We start from the raw sequence: 27874 nt of genomic DNA on the forward strand, positions 1-27874 counted from the left end.
AGTTCTATCCTCAACGCCCATCTCACGATTATATTTTGGGAACATGAAAGTTGTCTGGTTTCACAAGCTCAAGACTAGAAAGAAGTTCTGCCTCAGGGTGGATTACTCAAGCCTCACTGACAGAGTTTTAAGGTACATGCCCAGGAGCACCTCCCAAAGCTACCCTCAGCAGCTCGAAGACTTCCCCTGGAGTTTTCGCCGTCGAATGTGCTGATTTAGAGGTAAGCCCAGGAGAAGGTGAAAAGAGGGTCAGGGAAATCCCCCAGCATCGCATCATGTCACCATCACAGCTGGGGTGTCTCTGTTTCAGGGTTACCTTCCGTATCATCCTGGTCATCAGCATCTTCCACCTGGCATGAGTCTTTCTAAAACCTTGCCACTTTATCTGTCGAGTCAAAAACCTTATTCATATTTTTTCTTATTAGAGACCTTTTTTTCTAACTCAGCAAGAACATGAAGGCTATGTGCTCTTACCCTGTCACATGTCACCATGTCACATCATGCTTTCTCCTTCCAATGAATTTATTCTTTTAGATTTCAATAGGTGTGCAATTTCTCCTTCTGGGCAAAGCTCTTAATATGTATCATGTTGTGTGTAATCCATTTGCTCCCTCAGGGCTTTATTATTCTTCCCTTTCATTCCTGTTTCCTCTACTTCTCACTTGTAGCCAGATCTTTTCTCTTAGGTTCTGAACTTGCCCAAGGGTGTTTATGTTTTTAATAAGAGAGAAAGTGTGAAGCCTTCTCATAAGGAAGTGAAGGTCACGTGTAGCATCAGTAAGGGACAATGAGCTGGTCTGTAGGAAGCCACAGGGATTGAGAAAGCAACTTTTCTAAATGTTCTTGAAATCCCCTGTCTCACTTTGTTTCTCTGGGTGGGGTAGAACTGTCTGGAAGCACGTGTGTCCCGTATTTCATCATTACGTTGCACGTCATTTAGTGTTGTAATTGAATTCTATACATACATGGCTTGTCTTGAGTGGTGGAGTGGTGTGTGGTAACACATGCTGACTGTGGACTCAGATGGCTCAGGATACAGCACACTAACAGGCTCTGTGACCTGCAGGAAGGCCCAGGGAGCCTGATCCAGCTGACACCGAACCAACTACAGCACCCAACCATCCATTATTCTCCAAGACTGGGATTTTATAATCTCCTTATTCCCACTGTTACAGGAATTCTGTTCTTGGTCCCCTAGCCAATTGGTCTACAAGGCCAGAGGTTTTCATTTGGGATGGATGTGACCAAGAGAAAAGGCAGAGCTGAGAAGCACATGGGCATTTCAAGCCAGGGGCAAGCGACTGTGGATGTTAGCCCCAGTGACTTGTGACTTCTATCAGATTCCCCCCCCCCCTTTTTTTATTTAATATTTGTGCACAGATTTTGTTTGCTAATAAATGGTAAAGAAATTCTGCAATATCCCTCTGAGAATTGGTTTTATCCTTTCTTCCTACAAGGCCTCTTCTTTGTTTATAATCTTCTTTTATCCCGAGGCAAGATCTTTTTAAGGCCATCTTCTCAGTTTCTCTTTTACCTCTTATCTCCCCTCATCCTTGTCTTTTCTAAGCCCAGCCCACCAAAAAACTTCTTGTTGAGATTTCAGCTAAATTTTTGAAAGAACAGACTACAAATATGGCGCAAATACTTTGAAAAGAAATGTATTCCGGGCTGAGATGGTAGATAGCTACCTACCATGCTTGAGGCTCATTTTGAATCGAACACCCTAGAGATCAACCGTTCAAGCCTTCAGGTTAAGACCAAACTGAACTTTTACATGGTGGATTTAGCACTGTTGCCTGCTGGGTATTCAATCAGAAAACTCACATTTAGGCGAATTCCCCACCATTTACTCTAAGAAAAAGCTGAGCTCACAGGTCCACAATCCTTCCCACCCACCGGAAAACCATGCTTTTCATAGGGAACAGGATTTCCTATGGTTTCTGCATTTCCCATGACACCTTGTTATCAAGCTGCTGTGTGGATGTGGACCTCTCAATCTTCACTCTAGGTGGCTTAGAGAATGTCCGACTTCTCAACAGGAAAGCTGCCTCCGTGTGGGGATCTCCTGTTGATAAGCTTGCATGGCTGCCATGGAAATGCATGCCCTGGGCAGTTCAATGGCCTTTGGACAGAATTTTACAGAATTCTGGCACACTCACCTCAATCATTTTGAAAGCCTAGAAACTGAAACTTCATTTCTAAATGCTTCTAGGTTTTAGTGATGAAATTGATGGGTGAAACTAATGAAACAGCCCAAGGGCATGTACACATGTACAGAAACTGTGTTTTAGCCCGGGCCCTCAGACTCACTAATTTCACAACAGCTCAAGTTACAGTAAGTTTTACACCCAGTGTCTCTGCCTCATCCTGTCACTTCTTTATGTAGAAGATTACTCAATGGGTAGAGGTGTGTTTGTGCAGAAGTGATGACTTGGCAGAACACACAGTATATAGATAGATAATTAGATAAATAGATAGATAGATAGATAGATAGATAGATAGATAGATGGATGGATGGATGGATGGATGGATGGATGGATGGATGGATGGATGGATAGATAGATAGATAGATAGATAGATAGATAGATAGATAGATAGATAGATAGACAGATAGATAGATGGGTGGTGGGTGGATGGATGGATGGATAGATAGATAGATAGATAGATAGATAGATAGATAGATAGATGAACATATGTTAAAATAAAACACCTGTGGCAAGGGTATACAGGGGGAATCTCATCAACCAAGGGCTCACATACATTCTGGAATGAATCCTAGCCCACTGGGTATAATATAACCTAGCCCAGGCTTGTCCTGGAGCTGTCACTTTCATGAGCACGTTCTATGGACACAGTCTTGTTAAAGGCTCTATCTCCCGAGACCTGAAATCATATGGTCTTTAAGGTGGTGAATAGAGCTGCATTCATAACCTCTCTAACTAATATAGGGATCTAAATTGATACACCACCACCAATTAACTGTCTTTATTTCTGTCCATCGCTACGTTCCTAGAAGTAATCCAGGAACTCTCCCCCTGACATTCAAAAATAAAAGGTATAGTATACATTAAACTAATGTGGGGTCCCCACCTCTATTCATTCTTCAGATTGTCTTCAGTGAGTTTTACACAAATTTCACTTTTAAAGCTTATTCCCCCTACTATAACAAAGTTTTAAAATTTCTATGTTTATATTATTTTTCTAAGAGATATGATTTGCATATAATAAAATAAAAATCTTGGTTATCCATTTTGATAAAATTTTACAAAAATTATACTCTAAGGTAGCCTAACCAATTTGTAGAATTTTGTCACCAACTCCAGAATGTTAGTTCACTGCACCTGCAGTAAGTACCACCCCCCGACATCTGCAGGTACTACCATTCCGATTGTATCACATGGATGAGTCTGACCTGTTCTCACCCTTTATGTAAATAAAAACATACTTCTGGTTTCTGTACTAGGAATTTTTTTTTCTTGACCTCATTTTTAATGTATCAGGTGTTTATTCCATTCATTGCTGCATAATAATCATACATAATTACTTGACAACAGAAATGTGTTCTACAAAAGACATCATTAGGTAATTTTGTTACTTGAACAACATAGTGTGTACATACATAAATGAAGACAGCCCCTGAATCACTAAACAATGCAATCTTATGGGATCACTATCACATATGTGGTCTGGGGTTGACCTAATGGCATTATTCACTCATGACTTTATCTGTCTGATGTAACACAGTTGGCTAATCTTTTCTTGATGACATTTTTTTATTATGAATCAAGTTGCTGTTATTCTAATAGAAATATTTGGATGCATGTGGGATAGATTAGTCATGGGGTAAGCATCTTTTTACTGGAAATAATCAAACAGCTTTTGATAGTGATGTACCATTTTTATGTTTCCACCAGTAACCTATGAAGTTTCCAGGTATTCCACACATAGGAAGGTATGCAATTATGTTTCATTATCTTTCCCATGAATACTGGAATGCTTGTTAGCCAATCTAATTTAGTCCTATGGTAAATAAAGCAGAGTTTCTGTGTTCAGGTTGAATAATGATGAGTCTTATGTTTACAGATTTTTTTATACTACAAGTACATGATAGATTTTCTTTCCTGAGGTTAAAATAAAAGAATATCAGTAAAAACCTGGAATCTCTCACCCAAGTAGAATTTCTGCTGTGTACTCTTGAAGGGGAAGATATTTTTTCTTGACATTTCATTACCTGATTGCTCATTTAGAGAGTCAGTCTCTTGTCCTTGAAGGGTACCTTGAGAACATATACATCCTTTGGCTCCCACCTTACAGTCTGCAAGTTTGGGAGATAAAAGTGTTATCAGATTGCTAGGTAGGCATTGGGTGCTGAGCAAAAATAGCAGCCACAATAATGGGCTTTCCCTGGAGGAGATGCTTAGACATGAGGCTCACAGTTTTGCCTAAACTGAAGCAGTGTTCCAAGTAGCCCTAGGATTAGAATTAAAGAGATTCTGCACCTGGAGCTGTAATCACTTGAACTCCCTCTGCTCCTCCACACATCTCAAGTATGCACCAGGGCTGGCTAATGAGCACCCGGCTGCCGTGAGCTATTTGCTTCTGGCCGAGGCAACATCAGGTGTTTCATAACCAGCTCCACTGGGGCCCAGCCTGACAGATGCAAGATGGTGGGACTTGAGAATAATTTCTTGAGAGTCTGTTTCATACTTGATTAAGCCGAAGCAACCTCTTCTCTATTGAAACTCTATATGTGTCAGGGGAATGCATTCCGGGTTTTCTTTGGCTCTGTTCTTTTATAATGGTTGCATTCAACATTAATTGATGTATCATTTAACCAATATTGGACTAGTCCCCCATTGTAACATGTTTGGAATATTTTGCACAAAGATGATTACATATTGTGCTAGTTAGTTCTTTTTGTCAGCTTGATATGAGCTGGAGTTGTCTGGAAAGAGGGAACCTCAACTGAAAAAAAAAGCCTCCTGTATGTTTTAAATATTTTGAACAAAGATGAATATATATTGTGCTAGTTAATTTTTTTGTTAACTTAATAAATTGGGGTTATCTGGGAAGAGAGAACCTCAATTGGAAAAAAAAAAAAGTCTCCATCAGGTTGACCTGTAGGCAAGCATGTGGGGCATTTTCTTAATTGGTGATTGACATAAGAGAGCCCACCTCACTGTGCACAGTTCTACCCCTGGGCAGACAAACCACAGACATAGAAGAAAGCAAACTAAGAAAGTCATGGGGAGCAAGCCAGTAAGCACTGTTGGTCTCTGTTTCAGTTCCTGCCTCCAGGTTCCTGCCTTGATTTCCCTTCATGACGGACTATAACCTGTAAGATGAAATAAAAACTTTCCTCCTCAAGTTGCTTTTGCTCATGGTATTTATCACAAAACTAGAAAACCCTAAGATAGAAATTAGTACCAGGAGTGAGGTGTTACTGTGGCAATTCTGATAGTATTGTTTAAGGGAGGAGTGTGGACAGAGCTTAGAACTTTGAGCTAAAAACAAACAAATAAACAAAAAACATTAAGTTTTTACAGCTTCAATGAGCTCATTGGGAGCTTGGAAGACAGGAATGTTGAGAGAAATACAGATGATGAAGGCATGGCTTGTGAAGTTTCAGAAGAATGTGAGTCCTTCAGTGACTCTATCAGGGCTATTCATGTGATACTTTATATTAAGAATATGTGGTTTCTGACTAGCTGGTGCTGAAGAATCAGCTCTGAGTAACAAGAGACTAGCACTACTGAAGTGAAACTTTTGTTTACTGGGACAATCGATGCTGGTTCTCTAGGGCCGAGGAATCAGTTGTAATCCAGAAAAGGCCAAGGCTGCATCCCATGCCGGCAACCAAAGTAGGACATGTATAAGAATCTCCCAGGTGGTACTGATTTTGAAGGTATGAAGGGGTCATGGAGAGTAGCTGAGGCTTGGCACTGTGAGAGGCCATTGGTGAAGGTGTAGCCTCAGTGACAGTGAAAACCCCAAAGTGGAAGGGTCATGGAGAGAGGTTGACGGTTGGGACTTTGTAGCAGGATCAAAGTCTTTGAGGAAAGACCAGGAGGCCACTGGTGAAGGTGCATTCTGTGGAGCCTCGAGCATATTGGAGATGCCAGGACTCCAGGACGACTACCAAGTGTTATGGAATGGAGCTGGCCTGATCCTGTGAAAGGAGCTATGCATGCTGTGAGTGGGAGGGCCTGAAAAGGAGAGTTGTCTAAGCCCCGCGAAGGCCAGGAGACTGTGAGGGAATTCCAGATGCAGGACATTGAACTATGGGATTTAATTTACACTGTTGGAGTTCAGTTTAGCTTTGATTTTATGACTGTGTCTGGTTCTTCCCTTATGGGTTCTTCCCTTATGGGACAAGGAGCATGTAACTTATTTTTGTATCTTATAGGAGACAACAATTAAGAGACTTGGGATTTTTAAAGAGATATTTTAAAGAGACTGAAATTTTGAAGACTGGTGACTTTTAAAAGTTAGAATGTTTCTATTCTGATATTGATACTAAAATGATACCTTTTTATATTGTTGCATCAAAAATTAAGTAAATGTATCATTTGAACAATATTATCCACCATAATATTACTTTTATTTTTTATTGGGGGAGGATGATTTTATATGTATATGGTAATTATTAGATTACTTTACCTAATGTACTTCAAATAACCAGTCTCAGTCCTAATGTTTATCTTCATTAAATTGAACTACTTATCTCTATATTAATATATGCACGTGCATTTCCATTTGTGTGTACATAATTGAAAGCTTCATAACTAATCAAATTTGGAAACTTATATTTTTGGTTGTGAGCCTAGCCTTTAAGGGCTGAGCTATCTCTCTAGCCCCAAATTTGGAAACTTAAAAGTACAAAATCCTGTAAGCTGGGCCCATCATCTTTCAAAAGTCTTAAAGGAGTCAGCTATCTATTATTTTTTTCTGGACTCTTTGAAAGGAATCTTTTATAATAAATGAGAAGTGGATGGAAGCTGGGTTCTATAATGCTCTGAAGTCAACAGGCACTTTACCCAGACGACTCAGCTGCAGCTAAAGACACTAGTACTAATTATACTATGATTTTTATTCTTCCTCGGTCACACATTTTCCAAATCACTTTATTATCATCTCAAGTTATAAAAATATATGGGTTATTGGTCCACTCCCTTGGAGTTGCAGGACCATCCAGGGTCTCAGTTGATTCTAAAAAACAAGGTTTATAAATTTCTTATAGGAAAGTTGTGAAAATGGATAAAGAGGTAAATAAGAAATTCCTTTACTAATATTAAGGCATGGGCACAGTATTTGTTATTGCTTAGAATGAGAAAAATTCAAATGAATGCCTCAATAAGGTATTGCCAAAATCTATATCTAAATGAGTAAGTAATATATACAGTGTTTCTCTCTGGGTGCTTTTTATTTAGCAGGAGTGGATAAATGAGATAAAATGTATAGACAGGGAATGATTCCAATAGTAAGGTAAGCATTGAGGGGAAGGCCAAATAGAAAAAGTGAGAAATCAGTTGGTGGAGGCAAAAAGAGATAAATGAAATCAATTGCTAACAACATCTTAGAATAACAAATTTCACTAAAATACTCATTAGAGGTGACACTTGGAGGCTGTAGAGATTAAATAACAATGTCCCTTTTCTTTTCAAGTATATCTGATGTGTGCCCAGTCTGTCCCTATGTGACACTCAGACATGTATACTCTCGATCACTCCCAGCCTTGGCCCAGAGTCTTTCTCTTAAACGTTCCGTATGCTGCAGGCATTTTTCACCCGTGTGCCGCAGGCAATTTTCATCTGCCGCTGGCTATTACGTCTGAGACTCACCTGTTCCCTGGACTATGTTTGCCCCTGTTCCCCTCACCTTGCAAACACCTTGTGGACGCCGTACTTTCCTTGCACGAGAACCTCACCTGATCTTAATAATCTATGACTGCTCACCAGGGATGACACCACCACTGTAACTTAAGAGGGAACTCCAGTCAGGGCTCTGATTCAAGTCTGTTATGCACTTTTTCACCTACGCATAGTACCATTCCATCCATCAAAGCCTGATTCACAAAAATGCCCAGCTCCTAAATAGACCCTTTTAAAATGACTCCTGCACTGAACTAAAGAATGTGATCCTTTTTTTTTTTTTGAAAAAGCCTCATTTGTGGCTTTTGAATAAGATTTTATTTACCAAGTTTCAGTAATATGATGTCCCTGCCTAAAATTAGCACTGAAGAGTATCCTTAAAGGCTTACACACTGCCTAGGGAAGAATGTCAAGTATTACCCTTCACAAAGAAAAGAAGGACCTCCTTTTATTTCAGGTTTTGCAGAGGCTCATGGGTCACCTACTAACTGATGTTCCACCTTCCACTTAACCGTGCTTGAAACTGGACTGACTCCAGAATTACGACCTTTGTTTAACGTAAAATCATTTTTATGAAAGAGAAGGAAAAAGGTAGCATCCAGAGAGCACCACAAGGTTGACCGCTTAGTTTGAAAATTAAATGAAAGCATGCTACAGCAGAAAGCAGTCCACAATTGCCCATGTGAATAAGGAGAAAGACTGGCTTGCTTAATCCAGAAACTTGTATCTGAGGCAACATGGTCACTGTTTAAATTAACTTGATCATGATAAATGTTGCTTTAAATTTATTTTTTTCTTGCACCTCCCATTCCCCTTCTTCAGTCTCCACCTTTATTTCCTAAGACCCGAGCATCAATTCTATAGATGTGAAGGAGTTAGGCCACGTATCTTTTCAACTAATCTACTTAATTACACAGTTCACCCCCAAGCCATACAGTAACTAGAAAGACAACATATTTGGTTAGTGAATTTGTGTGGAGGGCAAAACTTGATCAACCAGCTTTTGTTCCACAAAGCTCCCAGCTCCCAGCTTCTGGGTATCTGCCCTTTATGAAGTCCCACAGGGTAGGATGGTGTGTTGCAAACACTAAGATTTAAGGATTTTTATTTCTTCCGCTGTGCCTTGTCTTCCAGATAATCTTTAATATGTATAAAAATTATACATATTAAGTTTTTTATATATATATATATATGTGTATATATATATATATATATATATATATATATATATATATATATCTTATACACACTTTCCAATAAGTAGTTTTTTATCCCCTTCCATCTCATTCTCTCTTCTGGTCTGCCATTTACATTTCTTATTCCTTCTCCAGGTTCTCAGAAGTATAACCTACCCTCACATGTGACTGAGAATCTGGTGAAACGCGACCTTTGTTTCATTAGCCAACTAAAGCTATTCATTCTTTTCTCCTAAGTTGCTGTGGACAGAGAACATTTCTCAGTTGACCCTGGAAGTTAATTTGATCTTCATGCTGGTGACTAATTCCTGCTTCTCAAAGGTCTACTGACCTGGTCCCTAGGTCTTCCTGTCTTCCTGGTGTTCCCATACTTCTTCATCTTTACATTGGTCAGGCACCCTCTTTATCTCCTCATTCTCCATCTGTGTTCTCTTCGTATGTGGTTTTACCTATGCCTGTAATTCAAAGGCCATATGTGTGTGCTAATGTCCTCTATCTTAGAGTTACTGTTGCTCTGATGAAACACCATTACCAAAATCAACTTGGAGAGGAAAGGGCTTATTTGGCTTATGCTTCCACATCATAGTCCATTACTGATGGAAATCAGGACAGGAACTCAAGCAGGGCAGGAACCAGGAGGCAGGAGCTGATACAGAGGCCCTGGAGAACTGCTGCTTACTGGCTTGCTCCACATGGCTTGTTCAGCCTTCTTTCTTGTGGAACCCAGGACCACCAGCCCAGGGGTGGCCCCACCTATAATGAACTGGACACTCCTACATCAATCACTAATTGATAAAATGCCCTACAGGCTTGCCTATAGCCTGATCTTATGGAGGTATTTTCTCAGTTGAGGCTCCCTCCTCACCAATGATTCTAGCCTGTGTTAGGTTGACATAAAACTAGCCACCATATCCCCCAAGTGTAGAGCCTCGGTGCAGTCCCCACTGGAGAGTCTGACTCATAGGCTAAACTAGGATGGCCACATAATCTGCATAACTACACCCAATTAAATGTGAAAACTAGACTCAACAAGTCAAAACCTATAATCATTAATTTCTCCTTTAATTTTCCCTGTTCTTATGTTCTCTGGGTCATGATACTGCCACTCAAACAGTTTAACTAAAAATCTGGGTTCCCTTCTTGATGATGATACCCATTTATCCCTGTAGGTGGTCACAAGAACCATAGCCTAGATTACTTCTAAAATCTATTATTTCTATTAATCCAACTACTACAAACAGAGCAGGGCTCTGGACTCTATTTAAACACTGTGGCAACCATCCTGGAAATCCCATGTATATTCACGTCATTGTCTACCAGCCACTAATATTATATCTGAAGTGTGTATTTCCTTAATGGTTACACATCTTCCTAAAATCAAGCTCTTTGACATGAATAAAACATCTTGCCCATCTCCACAGCCCTCGTTTCTTGCCACTTGGGCAAGGACTACATGGTTAGACCCCATACCTTTTCTTTTGCCCTAGTCAGTCTGACAATTACATTTCAGAAACCCTTAAAAGGCTGTGGTTTCCCATATAGTATTTCTTTCTTGCCTTCACCCATTATTCAGGCTCCCTCCCTTCCTACTGCTTCTTAATCATTCCTTCAGCTCTGCCAACACCCTTTGCCTGCCTAACTCCTACACTCTTACTTGTTCTTGAAGAATGTGCTAAATACAATCTCCTGGAGTGTTGGTTAGTGTTTTTTTTTTTTTTAAATATGCAATACCCCCACCATATCCCCAGAGGTTGGGTTGAGCATCTTCTCCTACCACCACCCAACCCAACCCTGACTCCAGATTAAGTTGACTGTTTATCTCCTCTGCGATCTCCCAGGGCCTTGCAGGTGTCTTTCCTGCGCACACTCACCCCTTAGCTTTCAGCACAGGGCCCGGACACAGAGTTGGCACCCCTGCATATTTGTTGAGTGAATGGTGTGGGATAACAGGTTGGCTTCCTGCTGACTAGGCTTTTAGCAGCCTATGAGCCTGAGATATGACGTCATTTCTTTCCACTGAGCAGGAAAGCATGACAAATCACTTGTCACCGTTTTGTGACAGAGTTGCCTCTTAGCAGTTCGGCCTCGTGGCTTTGTTTGAAGTATGATGGCTTTACAGATGGTCGGACACATCTAGTTCTAAATGTGGATGTAAAATTATATTTAACCATTCATAATACTGTGGTTTCTCTCATTGTGGAAAGCTGTGACACACTTCCTCCAATACAGGAGACAAGGAAAGGTCAACATAGTTCTGTGGCCTTCCACTCTACATTTCTCAATGGAGATGCAATGGCATGGGTCCCAGCTTCCCCCATGTATCTGTTCTCTACATGTTCTCTGATAGAAGGAGTGCATGCAGTGTGAATGAGTGGAAAGTTAGCTTCCACAGAAAGCAGGCATCTAAAAGAATAGGAACCATCACCCCAATAATCAAGAGATGATGTGGTGCATTTTGACACTAAGCATTTTAAACTCTAGACAGAAAGAGCAGTGCTTCCTGTAACTCATAAGTCAGCGCCTGGGGTCTGTCCCACAGGAAGCATCTGGGATGTGGCGGGTCAGGGGCAATGGGAGGCACAATGGGCATGTTTCACAGAGAGTGATTCAATGTGCGGAAGCGCACTTTCAGAGAATAGGATGTGGATACGTTTTAGGACAAAGGCAAAGAAGCACAGACCACAGAAATGCTGAAGGAAGAGATCTGAAAACAATATGCCAGGGGCTTCACGAGATGAAAACAACGTGTAAAAATATTGACTACCAACCCTGTAACAATGGCACAAAAGGAGTAACTGAGAGATTTATATTTAACTCAACAAGGAGGAGAAGAAACCACCGTGTCTGTGAATAACCACTTCCAACCTGCTGTGCTTGGGAAACGGCGAGAAACAAGGAAATGTGGCCAGGTGAAAAAAAAATAGTCTTTATTTAATTTGACTTTTTCCAATTTTATTCCATTTTATTTATTTATTATGTGTGCAGAGGGGCACCTCTGTGGAGATCACCATGCCGTGTGCGTTCTGGGGACTTAACTGAGGTGCTCAGGGGTGGCAGCAGGCACTTTCCTCTCACTGAGCCATCTCCCCAGCCCTTAGCATGGCCTATTGAGACAGGGTCTATGCAGCCATAGTGTCCTTGACTCGAGATATGTACATCAGGCTAACCTCAACCTTGTGCAGTCCTCCTGATCCTCCTCGTGGGCTGGGGTTGTAGGTGTGTGCCATCGTACCTGGCCAGAAATGGATTTTTTTTTTTTTGTCAGAAAGTTTTACAGTTGTATTGACAACAAAGTATATTGAAGTTTTTTAAATATATAAGGCTTCCTTTGTTAATTCAAAAGTCATATATAAAAATTTTAACTTAAGTTTTTAAAAGTGATTCTATAAGCCAGACATAGTCATATGATCCCAGGATCCAGGATGCTGAAGCAGGAGAGTCACTTGAGCTTGAGAGTTTGAGACCAGTGTTGGCAATATAAAGACTCCATGCTAAAGGCTAATGGACCTTCAGCGCCTTTTTAAAATAATATTAAAAGAAGAATGGGGGCCAGACAGGTAACTCAGAAAGTAAGGAAACCTGCTATTAAATTACCCATCTGAGATCAGTCTCTGGGATCCACATGGTAGAAGAAAACTGACTTCTCAAAGTGGTCCTCTGACTTCCACACATGCTTCAGGACACATGAAGACACACATAGACAGACATAGTCATGCATATGCACCATATATATATAAATGTGTGTGTGTGTGTGTGTGTGTGTGTGTGTGTGTGTATAAATGGATGAATGAATGAATAAAGAAATGAATAAAATTGTTAGGGATTTTTAAGTCGACAAAGTCCCCAAAGCAAGGTGCATTCTAACAAATTATTCTCCAAGGACATAGACATGACAAATCAGGCCTAAAAACAAAATTGAAGGTTAACCGAGAAGGGGAAAACTAATCGTAAAAGGTAGGATGGATGTGATTTAGGTGATTCTGGCTGCTATAACAAAATGCCACCATTGGAGCATTTGTAAAGGACAGAAAAGTGTTGCTCACAGGTCTAGAGGTTGGCATCTAGGACCAGGGTGGCAGCATATTTGGTGTCTCCCTTACTCTCTGTGCCATAGATGACACTTTTTTTTGCCACATCCTCGTGAAGCAGATGATACAAATAAGCCCCTTAGGGCCTTTTCTATAGGGCTATTAATCTCATTCATGAAGTCCCCCCCTCATGGCTGACTTACTTCCTATGCCACTACACTGGAGAACAGTTTTGTTGTTGTTGCTCATTTTGTTTTGTTTTTATGTGTGTGGGTATTTTGTGCGCATGTGTGTCTGTGTACTATGTGCATGCATGGTGACTACAGAGGCTACAGGAGTAGGGATTCCCCAGAACTGGAGTTACAGATGACTGTGATCCTCCATGTGGGTACTGGGAATCAAGCATGGGTCCTCTGGAAGAGCAGCCGGTGCTCTTAAACGCATGGCCATCTCTACAGCCCTGGGGACCAAGTTTTAATATATGAGTTTTGGGGGACATGAACACTCAGCTCACAGAGGTAGGATAAAGAGACCACAAGGTTTCGTAGCTCATTTGTACATTTACAAATCAAACACAGGTGTAGAGTCATGTGATGGGTGGGTATGACACTCCCATGCATCTATTACTTTGACAAAACACCTAAGCCAAAGAACCTACAGGAAGAGTTATTTAGTCTCAAGCTTCCAGGGCCTTCAGTCCGTGGTTAGCTGGTCCCACTTCTTTTGTCTAAGTCATATGAGACTATCATGACAGCAGGAATATATGGCAGACAAGGCTTCTCGCTCCATGGCAACCAGTGAACAGAGAAGGGAAGGTCTTGATTCAGTATGTATCTGTCAAAGATATTCTCCCAGTATATCTGTATACTCTGCCTAACCGTAACTCCCATTCTAATAACCATTCAGCCATGAATTCATCAATGACTTAGTTCCATGAAAGACATGAGAGACCCATGGTCTAAGCCTCTCAGAAGCCTCAAACAATTCCTTAACAAATGAGCCGTCCTTCGGGAGACTTTCAGATTTAACCCCAACAATGGTCTCCTGAAGTAGACTGTGCTCAAATGCAAGCTTTGATGTCTCACGTCTACATGACCTTGGTTCATCTATAGCCATAAAATATGGATGATAACATCCACCTCCTTGGATGGTTGAGGTAGTGCAGGAGGCAAGCTCTCTGAAATGACTAACACCCTGCCTGTGGTGCCGTGCCATGTGCCACCAGCGGCGTGGTGACCAACCCCTGCTTCTATACCTCGGTGTAATGGAGTGCTCGTTCATGAAATCCGGCGCCTTTCATCTAGCATTCCCCCTGTTTATCGGAATCCTGGCCTCAAACGATTTTATTTCCATGGCTTCACAGGAAAGGCACCACAGATTTCCAAGCCCATTCAGATTCTCTGCTGTGGACTCCAAATATCAGCTAGAGCCGTAAGCAACAGTAATAGTAATGCAACGGATCTAAAACTAAGGCTGCTTCCTTCCTGCTCTGTCTGCTGTCGCCTTTCATTTTCCCAGTAAGCACTGTAGCCATCTCCGTCACCGCATAAGCCAGAGTGCCAGCTGAGAAACATGAGAGTCATTCCTCGTACACTCAATATTATATCTTCCCATTTCTCTCCTAAACCCTCCCACTCTGTCTCTGTCACTCTGCCTCCAACATGAAAGGCCTCACAGAACACCCCTCCGGGCCCTGCCTCCAGAAGCGTCAGTGTCATAGGGAAGGAATATGCAGTTCAAATCCCGGCATTGTTGCTCATTAATTATGTGTCCTCATGAACACTCAACCTCCCCTCTGAAAAGAATGATGGGTCCCACAGTAGCATCTATTGTAGATTGTTCAAGCTATCTCTGGCCGCTCTGCTGTGAGCTCCCTGTGGATAATGCTGTCTCAGTGATGCTGTATATTAAGTACCATGGGATGCCTGGCAGACAACCAAAGAAACAAACCTGAAGTGAGTTGAGTGGAAATAGGCCTCACCCTTTCTAGCACTTACCATCAGAATCACCACTGGCCCATTGCTGACTGCACCCAGGAGGCCTTGCATATGGGCATGCACCACAAATCCCTCATCTGACCTCTAGACATGAGTTAACTAGCTACCTGTCATCCATTCAAGGGAGGGTGCTGGCCAGTTTTCTGTCAACTCGACAAAGGCTAGAGTGATGTGAGAGGAGGGAGCCGACATTAAGAAAATGCCTGCATGAGATTGGTCTGTAGGCAAGCCTGAGGGGCCTTTTCTTAATTAGTGATTCAAATGGGAGGGCTACCCTAGGCTGGTGGCCCCCAGTTCTATCTGAAAGTGTAGGCTGAGCAAGCTATGGGAAGCAGAACCCTTCCTTAGCATCTGCATCAGCTCCTGCCTCCACTTTCCAACCCTACTTGAGTTCCGGTCCTGACTTCCTTCAGTGATGACTACAATGTGCAAATGTAAGGCCAAGAAACCCTTTTCTCCTCAACTTGCTTTTGGTCATGGTGTTTCATCAAAGAAATAGTAACCCTAACTAGGACAGAGAGACTACAGTATCCTGCCTTATTTTTCCAATCACATGAAAGTTCTGTGTTTTAAAGTAAAACTACATTTCATCACTCTTATGTACATATGCATAAAATAGAATATATTTCCCTCTTTCTTTTAAATTGACTAACCAAATCCTTAAGAAAACAAAATCACTGTGAATTGATAAGAATCAAACCCTTTTCAAAAAACGTTTCTTTCAAGGACAGAAAATGGAAAGAGTAGATAGGATGTATTATAGTTTGGTTTCTTTTCCAAAAATATATTCTGTAAATGTTTTCTTACTTCAAGCTGGACAACTCTGACAATGATTTGAATCAAGCGTGAGAAAGAAATAGTTTTTGCTTGTATAAATCCTTGGCAGATAATTGGGTTTCAAACTGAGGGAAAAAAATGTAAGTTGCTCTCAGGTCTCAACGATACACATAAATTATGTGGTGTTGGCAGGAAGCACAACACAGTTGCTATTTGGGTCTCCAGTGTCATGAATGGGTAGAAACATCTCAGCAATTAGTAAACACCAAGGCTGATGTATCATCTTCGTTACCTACAGTGTGGTCGGGCAGCTCTGTCCTGTCCTGTACCTTGAGGCTCTGGGCATTCCATGAGTCTGACTACTAAACCAGTAAGAACTTCAGAGCAAAGAAAATGGCAAATTTTTGGTAAGCTTTTGGTAAATTCAAAGTAATCTTGTGTGTGATCTTAGGACAAGTGGTATTTAAAACATTGAGGGAAAGGGCCAAGGTGTTTCATACAAGGGACAAGATCTCATTTGTCCTAGATGTGGTGATGGGGTGAGACCCACCACAGCGTCATCTTCTGTGTGCCTGTTTCCTCTCGGGATCACCCAGACGTGGAGAGCAGCACCAGCCCCCCACTACAGAATGGACACCGTAGTCATGTTCACATTAACCTCGAAAGCCAGTCAGTAGGGGTCTCTAGGCCAAGATGAAAAAGAAGAGAGACAGAAGCAAAGCTTTTAAGCTCCTTGTCCTACTGGAGCAGGGAGATGTGATGCTTTCCTGTGGGATGTGGGTGTGTTCAGACACTCTTTATATAGTTGTTTTCCTACATAAGCTACTCATCATTTCCCATCATTTTAATGGTCTTCATTTTAAAATTTGGAACTTAATTCTTTGTCCTTCAAATAAAATTGCTACTATGGGGGGGGGGGCGGTATTAATATTGATAGATGTGGCAAACATGAGAATAAATATCTAATTCATGAGATGAATGCTAACTCAGGTTCTCTAGTCATATTAATCCAAGAAAATGTATGGCAAGCAAATCCCTCCTCAGCTCTGTTGAAACACTCTTTTAAGCACAGGATGTGTTTCTTATTCCTCACTCTGCCCTTTAGAGTATAACGCCAAGCCCTCAACACATGGAGGATGAATTACTGAGCACTGATCATTGGCATCACAATCACAATAATTACCTCCTTTTGAAAGGTTTAATGAAAAGTGTTCTTTTTCCTAGTCCCAAATAAAAAGTTGTTCAAATGTAAATTAGGACAGAGAAAAAGATACCAAACATACCATCTGTGTGGAAAATTTCTGTTGAAATTTCGAGGCAAAAAAAAAATCTTCTTTATTCTCGTTCACTCGGCTGGCTGCTCTCAGACAGGACATGTGGCTAGGTTGCCCAGGCTAGCCCTTAAACTCACGGACTCAACTGGTTCTCCCATGTCAGCTTCTCCATTAGCTGGCACTATAGGGACATGCCACTACTGTGCTCAGAAAAGATAATTGTACTATACCTCCATTTTTATAGGTGTCTAAAACATTTGAGGCTGACACCTTGCCGAGTAAAATAATTATGAAGAAGGGAGCTGTAACAAAAAAGAACTTCTCATATTCTGAAATGCCTATGTGAAGTGCTAAGACAGGTGCTCAATAAAGACAGATGGATGAATGAATGATTCTCTTTATGGACAATCAGATGATTATGGCAATATATGATACTCGGCTCACTAGCATTTTTAAGTTCCTTGTAAGCTTCACATAATGGAGAAAGCAGGCTTGGTCACTGCTCTCCACCACTAATAATCTCTGAGATGGTGATGAACCAGGTTTGGAAGCCAGGAATCAAACCTAGACTGGACTAAATCCAAAAGCCCTTATGTCTTTCTGCCATAGCACACTGCTTGTCCAATTCATGGATATATGCTGAAGAGAAGCCTTGTGAAGGGACCCCCACCCGCCATAAAAAGACTCACATAAGACAATGCCTCTTCTGCATTCTGCACTGAGTCCAGTCACTGCCCACCCCAGCGTGACAGGACAGCTGTTACTGTCCATCTGTGTGGTGGCTGCTTCACTGGTACTGTCAGGGCCATTGAAATCGCAGACACATTCACTCGGAGGAAAATAAGAATGGATTTTCTTTTCTTTTTGAGAAAGCTTTTTACACTAATCCATTTAATCCCACGCCTGATTTGCCATTGAAGTCTGAGCAAAGCATCTTTTATGGGGACTTTTCCTACCTTTGAACAAAATTTAAATTAGCCAATGAGATCTTTCTATTATCCCGTCTTTAGTTAAAAGAGAGAGAGAGAGAGAATATGTGTGCATGTAGGAGAAGAGGGAGAGAGGTGCAGCAGGAGCAGATGGGTTCTTTCAGTAAGATGAGTATTATTTTACTGCTGGGGGAAAGTACAGGTTCCAAAAAACAAAGAAAGACACAAAACTTGGATTATTTGGTAGCAATTAATTTAATTTTGAGTAGGATTTTGGATCTGTGCCATGATGCATTTATTCAAACCAACACAATGCACAGCATAAAGACCAGACTGTGAGCTCTGGTGTCTGGGTGATACTGAAGTGTCAATGGAAGTTTATAGACTTAAACTAATACAGTCTCTGGCAGGGAACCTCAATGCTGGGAGGGGAAAGGTGGATGGGAACCATATACTTCTTACGCAATTTTCCTATGTCTCTAAAAGGAGAGGGGTTCTGGATTTTTTCCAAAGCTGAATTAACATGACATAAATAAATAGAATTTCTACATCTTACAATGAAATAAAAGATGCTTTTATTCAAATGCAATAATCAGAAATATGCGTTCAGGTAGGTGAAGCCTGAAGTTTATATAGCTCACTGAAAACAGATTCTGTTTTCACAGATCTCTTCCTTGGGTTTTCCTTAGTCCTGAAGGATCTCAGAGTCTCCCAGTACTGAGCTCAGCCCTGTGCAGCTGCATTCTGATCTGAGAAAATGGTAGGAATGTGAATTCAGAGGTATCACCCAGAACCACAATATTAGTTACTTTCTGTTGCTGTGACAAAATATCCTGACAAAAACAACTTCAGAAAAGAGAGGAGGTCTGTGTGGCTCACAGTTAAGGGCACAATCCCCTGTGGTAGGAAAGTCCAGCCAGAGGCTGGGGCAGCGGCTCACACTGCCTGACATCAGCAGAGGGTGGTGAGTGCCCATGCTCTGCTCACTTCTCCCTTTTTATACAGGCCAGTGTCTCATTCTGAGGATGGTGTTGTTCACAGTGGGCGTCCTCCCACTCACTTGACCTTAACAGAGGTCTTCCCACCTCAGTTAACATAGTCAAGATATTCTGCCACAGACAGAGCTCGAAGCCCGTCGACTTCGAAGCCCTGGAAGTCCTAGATGACTCTAGATCTCATCAAGCTAACAAGTGAGCTTAACCACTGTACGCACCAAGCCAGAAATTTTTCAAATAGAGCCATGTCAGCTATTGTGCAGAAACTTCCAGGGTGATTTCAGTACAGGTCAAAGTCTGAGATCACTATTTCAATTTCAGTACTAACATACCATGGCATAGCCAGGTCTTTCTTAGTCTTAGAGTTAAAGCTGCCTTAGGAGATTGGTAGACAACCTGTTTGTCAGGTGTCAGTTCCATCCCCAGAATCCAAGGCATTTTTTAAATCAATATATAAGATACTACTGAAAGCCGCTCTCCCATATCATCAACATCGATCCAAATTTCAGGAATCCCAGAGTTAAATCATCTGTGGAAACAAAAACAATATCTACCTCCCAAGACTGCTAAGATAATTAATGAGTTCACTCACATAAAAACGAGTTCACCCAGAGCCTGGCATATAAATGCTCCAGGAGCATTAACTATTATAATTATCACCTAGCTGGATTTTTGAAATGGCTTATAAACATAATTCAGAAATGATATTGGAGCAACTGAACTTTGATTCTGCTAATTGCTCTTGGGGTCTTTATTGCAGAAGTGTACCTGTTGCAATTAGATACTGCTTTCAGCTCCAAGGCGGGCCCCATACACAGGTTCCCTTTCTGACCAGCACAATAAGCCACTAATAACAGCCTCTTCTCAGAGAGTGCATGGTGTGAGAGTGATGTTATGTTGTACAAGGCCCCCTAGACAAGATGCAGAGAACAGCTGAGTAATGTCATAGCTGTTAGACAGACACTGTATTATTGGGTAAAAGAATGGTGGATTATCGCTGCCTGGGGGACCAGCCTCCAGCAGTACAGGGCAAAAATGGAATCCACAGAGTCGGTACATACCAGACTTTTTTTTATCTGACAGGGTTAGGGAAAAAGACACACTCTCTCTTGATGATTTCCTTCTTTATTCTCTATTCTTCTTCTGTATACTTTTTCTCTACAGCTTATATAGCCCAACAAAGTTTTTCAGGCAATATAGAAATTACAATCTTGTTACATTCTATTTTTCAAGTGAATGATTATAATGAATGCAGGTAAAAACATGTTTTTCATCTCCCTTACATTATTAAAAACAAAGTCACCCCACATACATTTACATATAAGTAACTTGTTACAGATTAACAGAACATGAGCAAGCAGACAGTGTTTTTTCTCAGCCAACTCTTTTGTTGGCAAGCTGCAGATTGCAGTTACAAAAGAAGAATCAATCACTTTATTATTTATCTTGAAAGGTAATCATATAAGGAATCTTAAAGGAATCACAAACCTAAACTTCTATACATAAAAAAAAAAAACAATCAGAATCAGTCAGCTGTACTTTAAATCTTTAGGGTGCATAACCATTCATCAACAGTTCTTATAGCAGGAGATTGAGGGAAAATTGGTACAAAGAATTAATCATGGTCTTTGGTCATCAACCAATCCTAGTAAGGAAAGTACATCAGCTAATAATAATTGGGCTGTTTTGTTCTTGTTTCCTGACCTTAATACGTTCCTCATTCAACTATGTGCCTTTCTAAAACTTTAGATTGTCTTCTTGGGTTTTTCACCTCAAAAACATCTTAGTCAAATTTTAAGTTATTTTCAAAGCTTTATTTCAGCTTTGATGTGACATTTGAACACATTTCTCAACATTAAGGTTAAAAGAATTTAAGCTAGCTGGGCTACTGGGACTCAGTTGTTTTTCTTAATCATTAACCTAAGCTACAGTCTATACAGTTCCTTAATAGAAACTCATGTGTTGTAAGAGTTTGACACTTTCTTGTTTTATTTTTCATCATCAAGAGTCTATTTAAACTAGCATTACTATTATCAATTAGACAGTACAGCTGAGGAAGAAATCATCTTCATAATAATCTATGGGTAAAAATGCCCAGTAGAACAGGATGTTTCTATGAGATAAACACACTACACTACAGGCAGTGGGGATCACCCCACCCCATACCCATTCACACCTTACCAGAATACCAGAGAAAAATGATAACAGCAAACACGTGAAGGCACAGCAGAAGCAAAAGACATTCTGGGATCTGTGGTCTCAGGGCCTTGTCTATCTGAGATTCACCCATCAGAGATTCACCTCCCAGTCAACTGCCACCTGCTGCTCCTCTGACATTGGCTCACTGGAACGGAACCAAGAGAAATGTAAAGACACAGTTAAAGAAATAAACTGTTCAGAAAAATCAATTCAGGTTGTAGAGGCTACAGACACAAAAGCATTCTACAGCTGAAGGAGTGATGCAGAGATGATGAGGTAAAGGTCAAGGGTGGCAGAATGAATGGCAGAGATTAAAAAGAACGGCATCTTAACATCAGTACATTTTTAAAAGGGGGAAGTGAAATAAGTTTCATCTGTGATAAAAATAGCCTTATCTACTTAGCTTCACCAAAGCAGCCATGCCAAAAACTATGGATCCAAGTCAGGTCTCAGAGTAAGCAAAAATCCAACATAGAATAAGCAGTGCCCAGAGTAGTCACTTGAACTGTGTGTGTGTGTGTGTGTGTGTGTGTGTGTGTGCGTGAGAGAGAGAGAGAGAGAGAGAGAGAGAGAGAGAGAGAGAGAGAGAGAGAGGAAAGCTCATGTGACAACTCTTACCAGCCCACAAGACATACACAGAGGCTGAGACTGAGTGTTCAGAAACCTTCCAACAAATGGCATGTAGTGGGTAGACATTCCAGCTTTGACCTGGAAGTTCCAACCCCCACTGAGCCTTCGGTAACCGTCACTCCTACAAGGCAGGGTTGAGAGAGGATGCTGAAGACCCGGGATCCGAATGTGCTGGCTTTCTTGGATCCTGGACCCTGGACGCTGGAGGTAGACCAAGCAGAGTTCTCCAGAGGACACAGCCAGACTGTGCCACACCTTTCCCAGACCCTGTAGCCTATCCCTTCACTTGTAAGTCACCCCACAAAATAAACCTCCCTTTTAACTACGTGGAGAGGCCTTAATAATTTCACCAATAGGCATGACAATAAGTGACCACAGATTCAATTTCCTAGTCATGCATTCTCATCTTATAGGAATATGGGTCAATGACAGAGACGACAGGAAACATTAGGGCCTTTGGCACAGATTTTTTTTTTTTTAAGAACCAACCAGAATCCTTTTTCTAAGTATGAATCTAAAACAAGTCAAATGCAATAAAGTACTTGAGGTCCTAGCGCACATATGAAGTGCCGATCAGAGTGCTGTTGGGGACCCCGGGGGGTTTCAGTCTCTGGTAAGTCACACTATGCTTCACTTTCTACGAACTCTTGATCATTTGAATTCTATAACATTTCAAAAGCATAAGAGTACCTAAAATGTATTAGAAACTCTACTATAATAGCTACCACAGACAACACAGACCTTAGAAAATCTCCTCAATGTTATTAAATGGAGAACATACTCTTTGGACTAAAATATAAAGCCACAGAAGTTTTATCTGTTGTACTGCTTCCTGGGGCCGAGTTACACATTAGTAAGCAGTCGGCTCCAGGCTTGACCTAGCCTTGCCATGTCTCCTCATGGTCTCCCTGCACTTCAGGAACTGCTGAGTCTCCTGCTGTGGCAGTACTGATTAAAGACAGTACTGAGAACAGACGACATGTTTTGTTTTTGCTGGAACAGAGTTAATTTTATGGACTGTGCTTGCTTCCTCTCTCAGTGGGATATGGCCCTTAGCTAACATTTAATATAAGCTCTGTGTGTGTGTTGGGGGGGGGGGTGCATCTAAGTGTTTGCCTGTGTTCAAACTAAGATGCCAAAACTATTTGCTGCCATTGCCTCCTGTGGGCTTTTTAGGATTTCTTGCTGTCTAACAGGTAAGCAGAAACAGAGAGGGGCTCCTCAAATCGTTGCTGAACTTAGCCTTGGAAATACCATCTGCTGTATGCCAAGAGTTGCTCTGTGAAACCTCATAGAACCCACGCTTGGGTCCACTAAGATGTAGTTGTTACATTGGCTTTTCGGAGTGTTTCACCCTCAGGAGAAATTCCTGTCTGTCCTTGTTACAAGCAATGTTATGGTTATGGTTTTCCATCTAATTAAAGACAGGTTCTCTCTCTCTCTCTCTCTCTCTCTCTCTCTCTCTCTCTCTCTCTCTCTCTCTCTCTCTCTGATTCTGTAAGGTGTATAAGTGATCAAACACTCTTTTACATCCTGGCTGCTAGCTTGCCAGTTACTGCCCGAGTCACTGTCCCTTAGAGTCGCCTCCGTTAGCTTCTATGGAAGGTTTACATATGCTTTTTTTTCCCCTTAGGAATATGTTACACCCCACTCTAGTTCCATGCTTATTCCTCACCTAGTTACAGTTTATTCTACCTTCTAAAGATCTCCACTGCTGCCTAAAGAAAATGTCAAGTTAAAAGGTACTGGAGAGAATAGATGCTGGGTCAGCAAAAGAAGGCAGCAGGAGGAGGAGGAAGAAGAAAGAAGGAAGGAAGGAAGGAAGGAAGGAAGGAAGGAAGGAAGGAAGGAAGGAAGGAAGGAAGGAAGGAAAGAGAAAAAAGAAAGAAAGAAAGAAAGAAAGAAAGAAAGAAAGAAAGAAAGAAAGAAAGAAAGAAAGAAAGAAAGAAAGAAAATGTAAGAAGGTGAGGGAGGGAGGGAGGGAGGAAAAGAGGGAGAGAGGGAAGAGGGAGGGAGGGGAGGAAGAGGAAAGGCCTTATTCTAAGATAAGAAGTTGGACTAAGTCTCACAGAATTCACTAAGAATTTCATAGCTAATGAAGTACAGATTGTTGTGGACTAGAATTAATATGAAATCATCTGAAAGCCAGTATCTGAAGCCTGTTCTCTAACTTGGTTGCTCATTATCTACTTATTGCTTCTCACTAAGGTCCACTTTGAAATGCAGTGAGGTATGAAATGCACTGCTCCTTTTTGTTTCAGAAACATAACTAAAGCTTCAATTGGAAGAGTGAAAATTGACTCTTAGCCCTTTGCCCAGTCTAAACCCGTGTTCTGGATACATCCCTGTAGGACTTAGCAAAAGGTGGCCAAACTAGTTCTTTAGCCAGGAAGTCTAGCCACCAATAGCGAGGTGGACAAGTAGACAATGTGTGGCTGTTTTTCATGAATGCTGGTAGGAGAAATTGAGAGGAGCCTGGTGTTTCATCTTTCCTCTTCACAGAGCACTTCCTTTCTAATTCACACACACACACACACACACACACACACACACACGCACGCACGCACACACGCACGCACGCACGCACGCACGCACGCACCCCTCAAGCCAAGAGGGGAGTGGCATGAAGGAATTCCTTGTAGAGACTGGGGTTATATTTTCTGTAGGAAGACCCTGGTCCCTGGCCACCTGCCGAGCACTTGGGGAGCCGCCAGATCTCAGATTGCTGCCCTTTCAGAGAAGACTTAAGAAAACCTGCCATGTGGACCGCTGCTGCCTCCAACTTCCCCACTACATGGTAAGATAGACATGATGGCTGCCTCTCCTCAGAGGACTCCCAGAGTGTGAGGTTGGCTAATAGAAACTGTCACGGAGCTAGAGTAGAGAGCCACCTTGGGGGTGACCCACAGCCCATGTGATTTCTAAGAAGTAGCAGAGTTCTGCAGGTGACCACTAGGCTCCAAGGACTCTGAAGGATCGCTGGTGAAGAGGGCTCCCATTATTTGGAAAACAACAGGGGAACACCTCTGCAACAAACAGAAGGGAGGTCCAGAGAGAGCAGTAAGTAGGCACCACCTGTGTGTGGGAATGGTGATATGGACATCCCTGGTGGGGGCTCCAGAGGCCCCCCCAAAACACCAGGCAAAAGAGGAACTCTGGGATTCTACCACAACAATGGTATCCTGATGCCCAGAGGAGTGCAAAGTATGCACAGAGGAATTTCTGGTCTTCCTAGGATTCCTAGAGTTCAGCCTCGGCTGGTGGGAGGGGCGTTGAAATGAGCAGAAGTCTACTTTTAAACTTTAATTAAACTTTGCATGGTTCAAATACCCAGGAATAACTGCAAAAGGTAACCATAACTCTATGCCCAGATTGGAAATCTTAGAATTTCTTTGCTCCATACCTGGCTTCTCGGCTTAGGTCTTTCCCATAAACCATTTACATTATTTTGGGAATTTTGACTCAAAATGGAAGATTACACATTTGAAACATGGCTTAAAACAAAAACAAAATAAAACAGGACCAGCTTAGGAACCTTGTAGAAATTGCATTTGTCCCAGAATGTGAGCAGGGAGTTTTAATTAAAACTAAATTGCTAAAGTCACGGTACAGCATTATTTTTTTCCTTTCTCAGATAAGTAGCTCATTTTCTCTTCATGCCTTTCTTTTCTCCTTTCCCAGATTCCCCTCATTTTTAATTTGCATTTCTCTAATTAGTTTAATGAGAGTGAAAGGGAAAAGTTGGCAGATAAAGGCAGGAATGGGTGAGTTTTGGAGAATGGGCTCAATTTCTACATTCTCAGAGTACAGTGGCCGTGATCATGCAGCCATGCAACATTTTCATAAACAGTGAACTTGATTTCGTATGTGACGAGATACCACATCTTGCCGAGAGGGAGACACAGTTCCCCAAGAATGGCAGGTTTGTATGGTGCATCCACTACATGTGCCTGCCCACTAGGACTACCTCATCTTCAGTATTGTGGCTACAGAAAGTCACTGCTCACCACGATGCTTTCCCAGCACGACCTCGTTTGCTTACTACACACAGCAACACCAAATGTTCTCCCATTTAGATATAAAGTTGCACACTCAGCTATCCTAAATCATTTGCAAATTGCCTTCTTAACAGTCCTCTAAATTGGACCTTCGATTTTTTTTTCTCCCCATAAAAATCATGTTTTCAAAATGCATGTAGTTTATTTTCTTTCCTACCGAATACTTCCAAAAATCTCCATCCACAGGCTGTCTCAGCTCGTAGAAACAGGTGGCTGGAAGCAAGAAAACTGGGCCTCGGTTTCCAGTCCACTGGAACTCACTTCCTCCTCAGCAGCTGCTACCTTGGTGAGCAGATTTTTAACCTCCCCACTAGCAACACATTCATCCAAGTAACCGCTTCTAGATAAATGTATGTAAAACCTAGAGGACATTTAAGGTTAGATCAGTTGACCAGTGAATTAATTTTTATGGACCGCAGGTGAGCCTCCCTCAGGTGAAGACCTTCAACCCTACAGCTGTTCAGTGATAGTGTCAGACATGTTTTGACTTTTCTAGTTATACTTCATGAAAGTGGTCACCAAATGCAATTCTTTTTCCCATTTTTGATTTAATTTGTGGGGGGGTTATAATATAATCACAACGTTTCTCCTTTCCCTTTCTTCATTCCAAATCCTCCCATATACCCTTCTCTCTGTCAAATTCATTGCCTCCTTTTTCAATAATTGTTATTCCATGCACATATACAAATGTATACTGTGTTAGCCAGGGTTCTCTGGGGTAACAGAACTCATAGAATGTGTGTGTGTGTGTGTGTGTGTGTGTGTGTGCATACATATATATGGGATTTATTAGAATCACTTACTGTGGTCCAGCTAATCCAACAACAGCTACCTATGGACAGAAGGTCCAAGAATCCAGTAATTCTTCAGTCCACAAGGCTGGACGTCTCAGCTGGTCTTCAGTATATACCAGAATCCTGAAGAAGCGGCTCTAATACCAATGAAGGACTGAACTTGCTACTTAGGGAAGAGCAAGCAGGCAGAGGACAAAGAGCTTCCTTCTTCCCTGTTCTTATACACGCTTCCAGCAGAAGATGTGGTTCAGATTAGAGGTAGGTTTCCCCAGTCAAAAGATCTAGATCAAAGCTGTGTTTTCTCACCTCAAAGATCTGGATTGTAAATGGATCGTCCCACTTCAAATTAAGCAAAAGTCTCTTACAGGTGTGCCCTCCTCCATTTTGGTGTTTCAGTTAATTGCAGATTAGCCATCCAGGAATAGCCATCACATATATACATATATATTCCGAAATATAATGTATTCAGTCCATATAACTTGTAGGTATGTTTTCAAGGCCGAACATTTGGCACTGGACAACCAGTTGGTGTGCCCTGCCCTAGAGAAGACCACCTCTCCTGCTCCCAGCTTTCCTCAGTGGCCTATAGTTCTTTGTGTGTGGTTGAGGCATCATGGACTTTTCCCCATCCAGTTTGGCATGTCAATTGTTTCCATCCTTGTTCAGCTTACATTTGAGCAGTGGTGCGGGTGAGACTTTACAGGTGTAGCTTCTGATGTTGCTAGGAGACACAATCTCACAGCCAACTCCCCGGTCCTCTGGCTCTTACAAACTTTCCACTCCCTCTTTGGCAATGTTCCCTGAGCCTTAGATGTGGAGGTGTTCTGTAGATGTGTCCATTGGGGCTGGGCTCCACAACTCTGCATTTTGATTGGTTATGGTTTTTCTGTAGTATTCTCTGTTGCAAAGAGAAGTTTCTCCTATGCCGGATGAAGACTACATTATCTGTGTGTAAAAGGACAGATGTTTATAGGTTGTTGCTAGGGATTGTGTTGGTTTAATAAATTAGAGGTTGTAGATTCTCCTCCAGTTACCATAACTTCACTAGTACTGAATAGTTAGCTAGGTTTTATAGTAAAATATTTTAAGGCGTGTTACTTTTGTTTATATGGCATTTGTTTAATTC

General features: G+C 41.6%; 1 long non-coding RNA gene across 1 annotated transcript; it reads left to right on the top strand.

Annotated features, from left to right (window-relative positions):
- On the top strand, positions 1 to 26235 carry LOC119086882. The gene is made up of 3 exons (XR_005090268.1): positions 1 to 221; positions 24563 to 24693; positions 26141 to 26235. It is a non-coding gene; the product is annotated as an uncharacterized LOC119086882 (long non-coding RNA).
- The last annotated feature ends 1639 nt before the right edge of the window (positions 26236 to 27874 follow it).

Source organism: Peromyscus leucopus, chromosome 8a, assembly GCF_004664715.2.
Source record: "Peromyscus leucopus breed LL Stock chromosome 8a, UCI_PerLeu_2.1, whole genome shotgun sequence".
In the NCBI taxonomy this organism is placed as follows: domain Eukaryota; kingdom Metazoa; phylum Chordata; class Mammalia; order Rodentia; family Cricetidae; genus Peromyscus; species Peromyscus leucopus.